Source organism: Pseudophryne corroboree, chromosome 3, assembly GCF_028390025.1.
Source record: "Pseudophryne corroboree isolate aPseCor3 chromosome 3, aPseCor3.hap2, whole genome shotgun sequence".
NCBI classification, from domain to species: domain Eukaryota; kingdom Metazoa; phylum Chordata; class Amphibia; order Anura; family Myobatrachidae; genus Pseudophryne; species Pseudophryne corroboree.
In genome coordinates this window covers 506,900,137-506,916,911 of record NC_086446.1, presented here as the reverse complement: position 1 = coordinate 506,916,911, position 16,775 = coordinate 506,900,137, and the positions used below count along the sequence as shown (strand labels likewise).

The 16,775-nt window shown below is 45.9% G+C and overlaps 1 protein-coding gene across 1 annotated transcript in view; it reads left to right on the top strand.

The window, feature by feature from the left end:
* The first annotated feature begins 244 nt into the window (after nt 1–244).
* The window catches only part of TEKT3 (tektin 3), a 74,523-nt gene continuing 57,992 nt past the window's right edge, over nt 245–16,775 (top strand). The window contains exon 1 of the mRNA XM_063961024.1: nt 245–443. The gene's annotated coding sequence lies outside the window, so the exon portion shown is untranslated. The remainder of the gene's footprint in view (nt 444–16,775) is intronic.

Genomic DNA, 16,775 nt, shown 5'->3' with positions numbered 1-16,775 from the left:
CCTTGTATGGAATATGCAGATTATACTACATACTATAAATCATAACAGAAGTATGCTGCGCTGAATGACAGTCATCTATCACCCCAAGCCCAGAGGTCAGAGACCCCTCTATTCCTGCCCAGTCATGTCTTCCTCACCCCCCAGCAAGTTCTCAGTCAGATCACTAACGCAGGTTGCTAGGGACAGTGCGGCGTCCATGGGAACTCCGGTGCTCCGGTGCACAGACAGCTATTGGCTCGCTATCCATTGCATCCCGCCCAACCCTGACTGTGCAGCCCGCTAAGTGGCCACTTGGCATGTCAATCCGAAACTTTATAAAGGCGGAGACCTCCCTGTGTGTGAGGCTATGAGCCGGCTGTGCTAGGATGCTGAGGTCTGGTGTCAGCAGGAGGAGCAGCTAGAGGAGAGGAGTACTCTAGTACCTGTCTACTACTCACCTGCAGGTGAGTCCCTGCCTGCCTGCCTGCATCTATACATACACTACATTATCCAAAAAGAGAGCTATCTATAGAGTCAATATAACTGTATGTCCAGGTGGCAATGTACTGCTAAATACTAGTATCATAACTGAATGCAATACAGGTGTCAACACAGGTCAGCACCATAGTATATAGTTATATATATATATATATATATATATATATATATATATATATATATATCCATCTACAGAGCCAGTAACGCAGACTACAATATAATGATACACCTTAGTGATTGTGATTTTATCATATGGGATATTTGTTCCCCAAAGAGCAACACACTATTGAATCTCACAGTCTCAGTTATGCAGCCAGTGACGTGCTCTGTGTATCAGATAGAATGCAAGGTGTCTTTTGGTTTGTCATTTTACCAGTTAGAATTAGTGTACCACTGTGTAATAATGTAATCCATAGGAAAGTGGCAGTATTTATTATATAGAATTTTAAATTATTCAGTATACAATGGTGATTAGGGGTTGAGTACAGGATGCTGGAGCTCGGAATCCCGGCTGTCAATATCCCGATGCCGGAATCCCGACCGTCAGAATGCCGGCAGGGTGGGGGGACGAGCTGAACAAAGCCCCTTGTGGGCTCACTACGTTCGCCACGCTGCGGGCTCGGTGGCCAGCTTCGCTCACCACAGGATCTATTCCCTGGGAATAGCTGTGGCGGCGCTGCCGGTATTCTGGCGGTCGGTGTTCCAACGTCGGTATCTTGACCCTCGGGATTCCGACCGGCAGGATCCCAGCTACATCCTGTGATTAGAATATAGCAAAAATGAATGTAGCCTATTAATCAACTATATTGTTCTTTAGCTTAAGTATTTATTTTAGTAACAAATAGTTTGTGTACAAATCTGAATCAGCCTCATGGATTGCAAGCACCATTGACCAAATATTCTCTGTAAAGCACTGCGGAATGTGTTGAACAGAATCTCTAGTAAATTTGGTCAGACGATGACCATGTTATTGTGTATGTCCCCTCTAGGATCTGGCCACTAACTCCATGTACATCTAACATGTATACTTAAATCTGTGAGAGATTTGGCTTCTGTTTTTATGTATGTGAGAATGCTATGAAAAAATATGTATGTCAAATTATTTACTATGACAGAACACAAGATAAGTGGAAGAACTGTATTTTACCTTAGATGCCTCCAGCTCAAACACCGTTTAATTTGCGCAAGACATATGGCAGGCATATAATTGTATATAATTACAGTCCACAGTAGTGAAGAGATGTTACTTAACAGCGTTAGTGATAATTGTATTACTAATACTGTACATATACGCTATAGAAAATTATGTCTTCACAGTATTAATAATAAATACAAGCCTATGAATCCTCCTGTTAACTACTAGACAAGAGATAAGAACGTGTGGTTCTCCAGCTGTAGCTTTACTACAATTGTCTGTTTGAACAGGAAGTTAGATGTTGGCAGCACATACTGGGACTTGTAGATCCATAGCGGCTGGAGATCCACAGGTTGCCTAAGTCAGGCCTATGCATTATAGATGAAAATATTTTACCCTGTACTGGCCATAATATATATGGGGCAATTAACTTCTTTCTGTAATATGGGTGTGGTATGAGTTCCCGGCGGCCGGGTCCCCAGCAGCCAGCATACTGGCGCTGGGATTCCGACCGCGGGTTGCCGACAGCAGGGCGAGCGCAAGTGAGACCCTTGCTGGCTTGCTGCGTTCGCCACACTGCACTCGCCACGCAGCGGGCAAGGTGGCGCGCTACACGCGCCACGCTATCTATTCTCCCTCCAGGGGGGTCGTGGACCCCTAAGATGGAGAAAAGGTGTCGGTATGCCGGTTATCGGGATTCCGGCGCCGGTATACTGTGCGCCGGGATCCCAACAACCAGTAAACTGAATACCATCCCTGTAATCAGAGCCGGCCATAGGCACAGGCAAACTAGGCAATTGCCTAGGGCATTTGATATGCCTAGGGGCATCAGCAGCTTCTGCTGATTAAAATGATATGCGGCATGCCTATATTCTGTGTGTAGCATTTCATATGCAGATACAGCCACAGTCTCACACAGTATATAGGCTGCATATCATTTTAATCAGCAGAAGCTGCTTGTGTTTCCTAGCCACATAGCAATGCAAATAAGTTGCATATTCATAAAAAAAAAATGTTCCCGACGTTAGCATTGAGGCAATATTTATGAGGACACATCTGTATCCAAGCAGAGGCAGAGGTCACAGTGTTAGTGGCAGTGTGAGTGATGTGTGCATGTGAGTGGGTTGGTTGTGCAGTAGTGTTCGGAATATGTGTAAGGAGCATTATGTGTGTCATGTAAAAATGTATTAATAATGTGCAACATATGTGTAAGGGGCACTATGTGTGTCATTATGTGTATAAGGGCATTAATAACGTGTGGCATATGTGTAACAGGGTACTACTGTATGTGTCATTATGTGTATAGGGGCACTAATCATGTGCAGCAAATATGTAGGGGGCACTATGTGTGTCATTATGTGTATAAGGGCATTAATAATGTGCGGCATATGTGTAAGGGACATTATGTGTAAAAGGGCATTAATAAAAGTTGTCATAATGTGTAAGGCACATTATGTTTATAAGGACATTAATAATGTTTCTCATATGTGTTAGGGGCATTACTGTGTGGCATTATGTGTTTAAGGTGCTCTACTATGTGGCGTTGCGTATAGAAAGGGCACTACTGTGTCGTCTAATGTGAATAAAGAGCAATAGGGTGTGGTGTAATGTGAATAAGGAGCAATTCAGAGTGATGTAATGTGAATAAAGGGCTCTACTGTGAGGAGTAACGTTTATAAGGTAAACTGATACTACTGTGGGATGTAATATGAATTATGGAAACTATCGCATGATCAAATGTGAATGTGCAGTACTGTGTGGCGTAATTGGAATTAGGGTTACTATTGTGTGGCCATGCCCCTTGCCAGCATAAACACCCCCCTTTTTGGGCAGTGCGCCAAATGTGCGAACTGTTCCTATTTAAAATATAGGGGGTATAAACACCAAAATAAGGACTGCTATGGGGGAGGGGTGATGGTGCTGGGAAAGAAGTGCAAGGTCAGAGGCGGAACCAGTGGTGGTCCTAGGGGGCACCAGCCAAAATCTTGCCTAGGGCATCAGATTGGTTAGGGCCGGTTCTGCCTGTAATATATTGCTATTGTAAGTCATTAAGGACCATTTAAAAGCATAAAGCCACGTTATTTTCTATAGGTCAAAGAAATCAGAATTTTAATATCCAGAAATTACAGCATAGGGGTGCATTATCCCTTATTATATGCAAGTTTTTACTTGGCATACTGTTGGAGATGGCTATACTTAAGATCAGCTGTGTGCCCATCCATTAGTGTATTTATAATGCATGCAGAGCCAGCTCTAAGCAATGTAAGCATAGACAAACTGGACAAATGCCCAGGGCATTTGGTATGCCTAAGGGCACAAGCAGCTTCTGCTGATCAAAATTATATGCGGCATGACTCTGTTTGTGATTGCGGCTGTATCTGCATACGAAATGCTACATTACAGTGTATTCCTGGAAATCTCTGTAATGTAGCATTTTGTATGCAGATATATCCACAGTCGCTCACAGAATATAGGCATGCAGCATATCATTTTAATCAGCAGAAGCTGCTTGTGCATCCTAGTCACATAGTAATGCAAATAAGATGCATTTTCATGTAGGAGGACACATCTGTATCCAAGCAGAGGCAGAGGTCACAGTGTTAGCAGCCATGCGAGTACTGTGTGCGGGTGGGTTGGTTGTGCAGTAGTGTTCGGCGTATGTGTAAGGAGCATTATGTGTGTCATGTGTATAAATGCATTAATAATGTGTGGAATATGTGTAAGGGACATTATGTGTATAAGGGCATTAATAATGTGCGGCATATGTGTAAGGGACATTGTGTGTATAAGGGCATTAATAAAGGCTGGCATAATGTGTTAGGTGCATTATGTTTATAAGGACATTAATAATGTGTGTCATGTGTAAGTGGCATAACTGTTGTATTACATGTATAAATGCATTACCAATGTGTGGGATTATGTGTATAGGGTGCTCTACTGTGTGGCGTAACATATAGAAAGGGCACTACTGTGTGGTCTAATGTAAATATAGAGCAATATGGTGTGGTGTAATGTGAATAAGGAGCAATTCAGTATGATGTAATGTGAATAAGCGGCACTACTGTGAGGAGTAACGTATATAAGGTAAAGTGGTACTACTGTGTGATGTAACGTGAATAACGGACACTATTGCATGATAAAATATGAATAAAGATGCACTTCTGTGTGGTGTAATTTGAATTGAGGACACTATTGTGTAGCCATGCCCCTTCCCAGCAAGAACATGCCCCTTTTTTGAGCTGTGCGCCGAATGTACGCACTGTTCCTATTTAAAATATAGGGGGTAGGAACCCAAAATGAGGACTGCTATGGGTGAGGGGTGATGGTGTTGGGAAAGGGGCACAGGGTCAGAGGTGGAACTAGCGGAGGTGCTAGGGGGCACCAGCCAAAATCTTGCATGGGGCATCATATTGGCTAGGGCATGCTCTGAATGCATCCAGGGTACGTGGTACACATAGGCCCCTGGGTCCAGGGGGGCTCATACCACACACCCACATATTTATGCTTACCCCTCTTGTGTCCCGTGGCGGCCTGTGCTGGTGACCTAAATCACCAGGAAAATGGTGTGGTGGCCTTATCCCCGGTAATTCACGCATGTACAGAATATATTTCCCTGAAAATAAGGTACAGGTACTATTTGCCCGGAGACCTGTGCATGCGCAGTAGACTCTGGCACTTAGGCAGAGTTCACAGGGCTGCGGCCGCTGACAAGAGAGGCGGGTGTCCACACAGAGCCTCTCTACTCTGCCACTGCCTACATACCACATAATTCTCTACATAAAACAGCAAAAGTTTATGAAGACAGAAATTACAAGACCAGTTAGTCTTACATCTATAGTGGGGAAAGTACTGGAAGGTATTCTAAGGGATAGTATTCAGAAGTTCCTTGAAGCCAAAAAAATCATTAAAGGGAATCAACATGGATTCGTGAAGGACAGATCCTGTCAAACCAACTTACTTGGTTTTTACGAAACAGAAAGTGCAAATCTCGATCAAGGTAAAGACGTGGATCTAATCTTTTTAGACTTTGCCAAAGCTTTCGACACAGTACCACACATGCGACTTATCTATAAGCTACAAGAAATAGGACTAGGAAGCACTATATGCACTTGGGTCAAGAATTGGTTGGATAACAGAGAGCAGCGCATTGTGGTTAATGGATCTCTTTCAAATTGGACTGAAGTGTTAAGTGGTGTGCCACAAGGCTCGGTATTAGGACCGCTATTGTTCAACATTTTCATTAACGACGTAACAGAAGATCTAGAGAGCATGGTGTCAATTTTTGCAGATGATACCAAATTGTGTAAGGCTATAAATACAAAGGAGGATGCTGAGTCTCTTCAGAACGACTTAGTTAAAATATACCCCTTTCACATCGCACAAATAACCCTGTATCGACACGGCATATTGCCGTGTCGACACGAGTCAGTGTGCGATGTGAAAGCACTTTCGGCGAAATAGCGGGTCGCCTGACCCGGTAATTCAACCCGGTATAAAAGAAGGATTATACCCGGGTTGAATACCGGGTCAGGTGCAGTGTGAGTGGGAGCCGAGTCGATGCGACACGGTTCCCATTCACAGCATAGGGAGAGGCGGCGCAGGAGATGAGCTCATCTCCCAGCACCGCCTCCACCCCCGCCCCTGCTGCTGCTGCTGCGCCCCCCCGCTGCTATGGCAACCGACCCGGTATATTGCCGGGTCGGAAAGCCAGCAGAGGGGAGCAAATGCCGGATCCCACCCGGTAAGGACACGTTTCTTTTACCGGGTGGGATCCGGCATTTGCGATCTGAATGCGGTATTAGAAGCATGGGCAGCCAAATGGAGGATGCGCTTCAACACAGACAAGTGTAAGGTAATGCACTGTGGTAGCAAGAACAAAAATAACACCTACAAACTGAATGGGGTAACATTAGGGGATACTGTACTGGAAAAAGACTTAGGTGTTCTCATAGATAGCAAACTAAGCAGCAGTTCCCAAAGTAGGATGGCAGCAAAAAAGGCTAATAAGATACTAGCATGCATAAAAAGGGGAATTGATGCAAGGGACGAGGGTATTATACTCCCGTTATATAAATCACTAGTGAGGCCACACCTTGACTATTGTGTACAATTCTGGGCACCGTACTACAAAAAGGATATCCTGGAGCTAGAAAAGGTTCAGAGGAGGGCGACTAAACTAATTAAGGGCAAGGAGACGATGGAATACAAGGAATGGCTTGAAAGACTAGTCATGTTTACATTGGAAAAGAGGAGACTAAGAGGGGATATGATCAATATGTACAAATATATACAGGGACAATACACAGAGCTTGCGCGGGACCTGTTTTTGGCCAGATCAACACATAGGACTCGTGGACACTCGCTCAGGTTAGAGGAGAGGAGATTCCGCACAATACGTCGTAAAGGCTTTTTCACGGTAAGGACAATACGTGTTTGGAATTCCCTGCCTGAGGGAGTTGTAATGGTGGAATCTGTCAACACCTTTAAGAATGGGTTAGATAAATTCCTAATGGATAAGGATATCCAGGGTAATGGTGCATGGTCATGCATTATAGTTACTACAAAAAGGGAAACATTTTTAGACAAATCATCATGCATAGGAGACCACAAATAGGTTGAACTCGATGGACAATTGTCTTTTTTCAACCTCAGATACTATGTTACTATGTTACAAGCAGAGGCGTATCTCTATAATCTGTGGAGGAAGGAGGGTCAGTTCGTGTAGATAGTAAAGGACATTCATGGTTGCCAGAGTTATATTTTTAAGAGACCCCGCTTTTATACAGCAGCCTGACCCAGCATATTGCCGGGTTGGTGACGTCACCGCCGACATGTGCGGAGAGCTTGGAGATGAAATGATCTCCAAAAGCCGCCTCTTCTTTATGTAGTGAACGGCTAACACTGCACCGCGATCCAAGTCCTTCCCGGGATCAACCCTGCAAGATAGCCGGATTGTATTCGCAGGTAACTAGACCCGGGTTAACCCTATTACACAGAGCCACTCCCGGTTTATTACGGGCATAACCCAGATTTTTTGTGGTGGTGTAAAAGAGGTATTAGTTACAGTTGTAGAGCTAGTGAGGAAATATTTATAGAACATTGAAGTGTTTATTGTTCTCAGAATTTATTTGCTACATGGTTTGAAATGCAGGGAGAACCCTAATCCCCGTGAGTGGCTATTGAATCTAGAGGGACACAATAGAGAGAAGTAGAGGTGAAACACGATCTCTTATTGCCAGAGAGTTGCAAACAATTAATTAATGCTGACATGCTCTTTATCAATGCGTAATTTTAACTATCATTTACTAAAATTACTTTTTTTCCAGTCTATTATGGGTTGGGAAATCATTGTCTCAAAGTTTATGCAATAAGAGGCCCTCCAGCTGCTGTTTAACTGTACATCACAGAATGTCCTGCCACAATTTTAGTAGTTAGCCATGCCAAAACTGTTGCAGGACATGCTGGTACGTGTAGTTCAACATCAGCTGGAGGGTGTCACAACTGAGGGCCTGAGCTGACGGGAGGCAGCCTCAGTTGTAGGGGCTGAGATGTACCGGAACCTGGGAGGTTGTATCAGACCCCTGGACATGTAAGTAACATGAATAATAACTGCCCGAAGGCGTGACCACGACAACTTGGATAAAAGTCAATGATGTTTATTATGACAACTCCGCAACACAGCAGCAGTAAAAGAAAACGTAAAAGTCAGCAAAGAATAAATACAGTTCCTGGGTACTACAGGATGGCAGGAGCCACAGGGCACTGGTAGTGTGAGATAGTTCTTATGATCTTCTAGATGGAAAGTCCTTACCAGGCCCGACTGTAGCAATGGAGATAACCCAGGATTGTGCCAGCTGGTGTTCCAGGAAAAGCTGGGTTGCTGAAGATAAAACAGCTGCTGTGGATACTGGCTGGAACCAGACTGTTGTTAGCACGGAGTGGATACTGGCTGGAACCAGTTAAATAATAAATGAACTTGGGAGCGATGAAATATGAACTGAAATGTAGAACTTGAGAGCGGAGAAATAATAATACCGGTGGAGAGTGGTAAAGTGTAGAAAGGACACCGGCCCTTTAAGGGAAGCTGTACTCTGCTGGAAGCTGAGCTGGAAGCAGGTAATGTTGTAGCTGGAAACAGATGAATCCACAATGGATTGGAGAGTCAGGCTACACCGCAGGTGGAATGCTGGTGCGGGTCTCTATGGTGGAAGTCTTGAGACAGGAGCTGGAACCTGGAAGACAATCACAGGAGAGAGACAAACAGGAACTAGGTTTGACAACCAAAGCACTGACGCCTTCCTTGCTCAGGCACAGTGTATTTATACCTGCAGCAAGGAAGGGATTGGCTAGGCAATTATGCAGATTATCAATACTGAGAACAGATTGGTGGAAATGATCAGCTGACAGAATCCAAGATGGCTGCGCCCATGCAGACACTTGGAGGGAAGTTTGGTTTGTAATCCATGTGGTAATGAAAACAGTAAAGGCGGCGCCGGCCACCGGAGACAGGAGGCGCCAGGCTGACAGATGCACATCCAACCACGCGGACACAGCGGAGGCCGCGGCTGACGTAATCGCCACTCAGACACTCTGCATGCAGAAGTTCAGGGACGGCGGCGGAGGCCGCGGGAAACGCCATGCCAGGTGTAATATGGCGTTTACTGTGACAGCGTCCCAGAGTGACAGGAGAGGATACAGGAATGTACACATCAGGATAACAGATGGAATCCGGTCCTGGAGCGCTGAGCCAGCCTTAGGAGGCATCTAAAAAACACAAGTACCAGCGCTGGCTGTAAGAATTATATAAGGACGGTTTGCTGAATAAAATGTCAATTTATTAAATCATTTAAAAAGACAGGTGTGAAATCCTGTTATTGATCTAAATAACACTTAAAATATAAAGTATAATAGTGCCCACTGGGTATAGTCACTTATACATCCACTTTCCTTTGGGACATATACAGGTTTACACGGCTAGGACAGTCTCCAAAGTGGCAATCACTGTAGCAGCAGATAATTACCGGTTTCCACAGATGAGATGTTTAATGGCATCAGCTTTAGGAAGGGTCCATTGCTAGCTGTTTGTGTGGATCCGGTTCTTTATCCTTGGGGAATGAATCCCAGTGATAGGAGCAAAGTCCAAATGAATGCCGAGAATGTCAGAGTCCCAATGTGTCGTGGAGTGGTGCCCAGGTGGGGTATAGGGCTCAACGCGTTTCGCTGGCAACAAGGTGATCCAGCTTCCTGAGGAAACAGCTAGCAAACACACACACACAAACAGCTAGCAATGGACCCTTCCTAAAGCTGATGCCATTAAACATCTCATCTGTGGAAACCGGTAATTATCTGCTGCTACAGTGATTGCCACTTTGGAGACTGTCCTAGCCGTGTAAATCTGTATATGTCCCAAAGGAAAGTGGATGTATAAGTGACTATACCCAGTGGGCACTATTATACTTTATATTTTAAGTGTTATTTAGATCAATAACAGGATTTCACACCTGTCTTTTTAAATGATTTAATAAATTGACATTTTATTCAGCAAACCGTCCTTATATAATTCTTACAGCCAGCGCTGGTACTTGTGTTTTTTATTCTATTATATTCTGGGATCTGACCATCCCCATACCAGCTGCTGCTGACTGCGCACTTACATATTCTTTTACTTTTCTATATTGTTAGGAGGCATCTGATGGGTAAGAAATGGCGTCCAGATACCCGGATCGTGACAGCACCCCCCCCTTTAGGAGTGGCCCCAGGACACTTCTTTGGCTTTTGAGGAAACTTGGAATGGAATCTCCGGACCAAGGCAGGAGCATGGACATCAGAAGCATTGGTCCATGAACGTTCCTCAGGACCATAACCTTTCCAGTCAATAAGATATTGTAGTTGACCGTAACGGTGACGTGAGTCCAGGATCTTGGCCACTTCATACTCAACGCCTCGTTGAGTTTGGACTTTCGGAGTTGGAGGAAGTGAGGAATGAAACCGATTCAAGATCAGCGGTTTCAACAGGGAAACATGGAATGTCCTGGGTATTTTTAAGAAGGGAGGCAACTGGAGTCTGTAAGCAACAGGATTGATGACTTGTTCAATCTTGAAAGGACCGATATAGCGAGGTGCAAACTTCATACTGGGAACTCTTAACCTCAAATTCTTCGTGGATAACCATACCCGATCACCCACCTTGAGAGCAGGAACTGCTCGACGCTTCTTATCCGCAAACTTCTTGTACCTGAACGATGCCTTGAGCAGAGCTGATCGTACGCTCTTCCAGATATTGGCAAACTGATGCAAGGTGATATCCACTGCGGGAACAGAAGTTGCTGGAAGCGGTTGGAACTCAGGGACTTTAGGGTGGAATCCAAAGTTAGTGAAGAATGGTGTTGAAGCAGATGAAGAATGATACTGGTTGTTATGACAGAACTCGGCCCAGGGAAGTAATTGAACCCAGTCATCTTGAGAGGAGGACACATAGATGCGGAGGAAGGCCTCCAAGTCCTGATTCACCCTCTCGGTTTGACCATTGGTCTGAGGATGGTAAGCCATGGAAAACTTTAGCTTGACTTGGAGGACTTGACATAAACTTCGCCAGAATTTGGCTGTGAATTGAACTCCTCGATCTGAGATAATTTCTTCAGGAAGACCGTGGAGTCGGAAGATCTCTTGTATGAATACTTGAGCCAACTTGGAAGCTGACGGAAGACCGGTGAGAGGAATGAAGTGTGCCATCTTGGTGAACCGGTCAACTACCACCCAGATGGTATTGAACTTGTTGCACATGGGTAAGTCTGTAATGAAATCCATCGACAAGTGGGTCCATGGTCGACGGGGAACGGATAGTGGAACCAGTTGCCCCGCAGGCGACTGGCGGGATACTTTATGTTGGGCACACTTTGGGCAAGATGCAATAAACTCCAAGACGTCCTTTTTCAGAGTTGGCCACCAATAGGACCTAGAGATAAACTCCAGGGTTTTTTGGATACCTGTATGTCCGGCAAAACGGGAAGCATGGGCCCAATGCATGAGCTTCTTCCTTAGCATCGGCTTCACAAAACTTTTCCCTGATGGGGGCGTAGAGTCCATCCCTACCGTGGAGAATGCCAACGGATTTATAATAGGATGCTTGTCTGAAGTCTCTGACTCATTTTCTTGCTCCCATGAGCGGGAAAGGGCATCGGCCTTGCGATTCTGAGAGCCCGGACAGAACTGGAGTTTAAAGTCGAACCTGGAAAAGAAAAGTGCCCATCTGGCCTGACGAGGGTTGAGACATTGTGCGCCCTTCAGGTATAAAAGGTTCTTGTGGTCTGTAAGTATGGTGATTGAATGAGAAGCTCCCTCCAACAGATACCTCCACTCTTCTAGAGCGAGCTTGATGGCTAGCAACTCCTGGTCGCCAATGGCATAGTTGCGCTCAGCCGGGGAGAACTTCCGGGAGAAGAAACTGCAAGGGTGTAAATGGCCATCTTTAGCCCTCTGAGATAACACCGCTCCTACTCCAACGGAGGAGGCATCCACCTCTAAGATGAAAGGAGAGTCGATGTCAGGCTGCTTCAGAACAGGCGCAGAGATGAACCTTTGTTTTAAAAGATGAAATGCTTGCATGGCTTCTTCAGACCACTTGGACGGGTTAGCACCCTTCTTAGTGAAAGCAGTAATAGGCGCCACAATGGTGGAAAAGTCTCGTATAAACTTTCGGTAATAGTTGGCGAACCCTAAGAACCTCTGGACCCCTTTGAGGGTTAAGGGTACCGGCCAATTTTGGATTGCTTGTAGTTTCTCAGGATCCATCTCTAGTCCGGAACCGGACACAATGTACCCTAGAAACGGAATGGACTTGACTTCAAAGACGCATTTTTCTAATTTGCAATAGAGATGATTGACACGGAGACGGGACAGAACCTCTTTAACCCAAAAACGATGTTCCTCTAAATCGTTGGCAAAAATGAGGATATCGTCTAGATAGACCACGACATGACGGTATAGAATGTCTCTGAAGATCTCATTGACAAAATGCTGGAAGACAGCTGGAGCATTGCTCAATCCGAAGGGCATGACGAGGTACTCATAATGTCCGTCACGGGTGTTAAAGGCGGTCTTCCACTCGTCACCCTCACGGATCCGGATGAGATTGTATGCACCTCGCAAGTCCAGCTTTGTAAAGATGGTAGCTCCGCTAACTCTGTCAAAGAGCTCAGTAATCAGGGGTAAAGGATAACGGTTCTTGATGGTAATGTCGTTCAAACCTCTGTAGTCGATGCACGGCCGCAGACCACCATCTTTCTTTTTTACAAAAAAGAAGCCTGCGCCGGCTGGAGAAGAAGAAGGTCGAATGAACCCCTTTGCTAGGTTCTCTTTAATATATTCCTCCATAGAATGCGTCTCAGGCAGAGACAACGGATAAGTTCGGCCTCGAGGTGGAACCTTCCCTGGAACGAGATCAATCGGACAGTCCCATTCTCTATGAGGAGGAAGGATATCAGCAGAAGCTTTACTGAACACATCCGTTAAATCTTGATATGGAGGAGGTGGAACATCAGACGACCTGGGGGAGGAAGAACAGACAGGCAATACTTTAAACAAACATGTCTCAGCACAGGAGGAACCCCATTCCAGGATTTGCGTAGTCGTCCAATCAATTGTAGGATTGTGAAGACGGAGCCATGGAAGGCCCAGGACCACAGGATGTGTGGCTCTTGGAATCACTAAAAAAGAAATAAGTTCGGAATGAAGAACTCCCACTCTCAGACGAACTGGTAGAGTCCTTAAAGAAATAACTGCATCAAAAATTTTGCTGCCATCCACGGCAGTTAAAGAAATGGACGAAAGGAGTCTCTCGTGGGTAGGGACCACCGTTTAACATAGGCTTCGGTAATAAAGTTCCCAGCCGCTCCGGAATCAAGGAGGGCAATGACGTTCCGATAACGTTGAGCAACTTGAAGCGAGACTGGGAGATTACAATCTTGAGGAGATGGAGAGGAGATCATTACTCCTAGCCGGCCCTCTCCTTGGCGAGCTAGGATTTGGAGTTTCCCGGACGTTTGGGACAGGCATTAATGGTGTGAGACGGAGCTGCACAATAGAGACAGAGAAACTCGGAGAGACGTCTTCGGCGCTCAGCAGGAGTTAAACGGGAACGGCCAAGTTGCATGGGCTCATCTTTAGATGGTGACAGTTGACGAGGAGGAGGAGCAGAAGATTTTGGAGCAGATGATCTTCCACGCTCAGTTGCTCTCTCTCTGAAACGTAAATCAACTTTCGTGCAGAGTGAGATTAGCTCATCTAACTTAGAAGGTAAGTCTCTGGTAGCTAACTCATCTTTAATACGCTCAGATAAGCCATGCCAGAATGCAGCATACAGGGCCTCGTCGTTCCATGCCAGTTCGGATGCCAGGATCTGGAACTGTATCAGATATTGTCCTACAGTACGTGACCCCTGGCGTAAACGGAGAATCTCGGATGAAGCTGAGGTTACCCGGCCTGGCTCGTCGAAGATGCGCCTGAATGTTGACACGAAGGCAGTGTAGGAAGATAGCAGGGTGTCTGACCTCTCCCATAACGGTGATGCCCAATCAAGGGCTGAGCCACTGAGAAGAGAAATAATGTAGGCAATTTTTGTACGGTCACTGGGAAAATTGCCAGGTTGTAGCTCAAACTGAATCTCACACTGGTTGAGAAATCCCCTGCAGAATCTTGGAGATCCGTCAAATTTTGCTGGCGTTGGAAGATGAAGACGTGGAGCAGAAATGGGTAAGGTGGGTGGGGTTATAGCTGGAGTCACTGTGGTTGACGCACCAGACGCGCCTGATCCACGGAGAGTTGTCTGAATCCCATCCAGCCGAGTAGAGAGATCCTGGAGACAGCGGATGATGTGGCCCTGTGCAGCCTCCTGATGTTCTAGTCGGGCTGCCAGTTCTTGCATCGGCCTGGCCGCTTGATCCTGGTCTCCGGCTGGATTCATTAGGTCAGTGCTTACTGTCACAACTGAGGGCCTGAGCTGACGGGAGGCAGCCTCAGTTGTAGGGGCTGAGATGTACCGGAACCTGGGAGGTTGTATCAGACCCCTGGACATGTAAGTAACATGAATAATAACTGCCCGAAGGCGTGACCACGACAACTTGGATAAAAGTCAATGATGTTTATTATGACAACTCCGCAACACAGCAGCAGTAAAAGAAAACGTAAAAGTCAGCAAAGAATAAATACAGTTCCTGGGTACTACAGGATGGCAGGAGCCACAGGGCACTGGTAGTGTGAGATAGTTCTTATGATCTTCTAGATGGAAAGTCCTTACCAGGCCCGACTGTAGCAATGGAGATAACCCAGGATTGTGCCAGCTGGTGTTCCAGGAAAAGCTGGGTTGCTGAAGATAAAACAGCTGCTGTGGATACTGGCTGGAACCAGACTGTTGTTAGCACGGAGTGGATACTGGCTGGAACCAGTTAAATAATAAATGAACTTGGGAGCGGTGAAATATGAACTGAAATGTAGAACTTGAGAGCGGAGAAATAATAATACCGGTGGAGAGTGGTAAAGTGTAGAAAGGACACCGGCCCTTTAAGGGAAGCTGTACTCTGCTGGAAGCTGAGCTGGAAGCAGGTAATGTTGTAGCTGGAAACAGATAAATCCACAATGGATTGGAGAGTCAGGCTACACCGCAGGTGGAATGCTGGTGCGGGTCTCTATGGTGGAAGTCTTGAGACAGGAGCTGGAACCTGGAAGACAATCACAGGAGAGAGACAAACAGGAACTAGGTTTGACAACCAAAGCACTGACGCCTTCCTTGCTCAGGCACAGTGTATTTATACCTGCAGCAAGGAAGGGATTGGCTAGGCAATTATGCAGATTATCAATACTGAGAACAGATTGGTGGAAATGATCAGCTGACAGAATCCAAGATGGCTGCGCCCATGCAGACACTTGGAGGGAAGTTTGGTTTGTAATCCATGTGGTAATGAAAACAGTAAAGGCGGCGCCGGCCACCGGAGACAGGAGGCGCCAGGCTGACAGATGCACATCCAACCACGCGGACACAGCGGAGGCCGCGGCTGACGTAATCGCCACTCAGACACTCTGCATGCAGAAGTTCAGGGACAGCGGCGGAGGCCGCGGGAAACGCCATGCCAGGTGTAATATGGCGTTTACTGTGACAGCGTCCCAGAGTGACAGGAGAGGATACAGGAATGTACACATCAGGATAACAGATGGAATCCGGTCCTGGAGCGCTGAGCCAGCCTTAGGAGGCATCTGATGGGTAAGAAATGGCGTCCAGATACCCGGATCGTGACAGCGGGCCACTTATTGCCCACCCTTGAATTGTCACTTCCAAGTTCCTGTGTTGTATATGCCACAAAATAATGCTAGTTCTACCAGGTTCATCTCGCTGAACATTTACAGTGTACACCCCATGTTTAGTTAACATGTATCTAATATTATGCCCAGAAGCTGTTCTTTAAATGGCCAGTGGATTTTTACTATAGAGGGTCACACATAAGTCATTCAGGTTGGCCCAACACAATCAGTGTGGTAGCTAACACAACCAAATACGGGATGTAGTTATGTGACCGGCAGTCAGGAGACCAACAAAAACAATACCGGCACCTACATCCCGGACTCTCTTTATCCTGATGGTGGGCATACCGACCAACAGGGACTATTCCCACTTGTGGGTGTCCACGACATGAATAGAGTGGGAGTAGAACCTGTGGCAAGCGCAGTGCGCCCTCAAGGGGCTTCGTTGCGCTTGCCCCCCCGCCAGCCATCTAAATGCCGGCATCCCGCCGTCGGTATTGTGACCAGCAATCTCCTGACTGCCGGTCACACATACCCAACCCCCAAATACAATTAATTAGATTTTACTTTGGCATACTGGAATTACTGGGCAATGATTACTATCTGAATGCATGGGGGTTCTGATGACACAGATCCAGTGTTTTGTCCAAGTATGTTGCTAGCATGGTTATTTAGCCTGTTCACATGTACCAACAGGTTAAATACAGCACTTTTTTCTTCCCCATTTTATGCTTTCTGTTGGCCTCAAATAATTGGCTCGATACCACATTGTGAATGGCACTTAAACTACCACAATGGCTGCAAATGATCCAATAAAAACAAACAAGACCATTATTGGGTATGTTGGTAAATGCGATTTGGAGATGAGCTT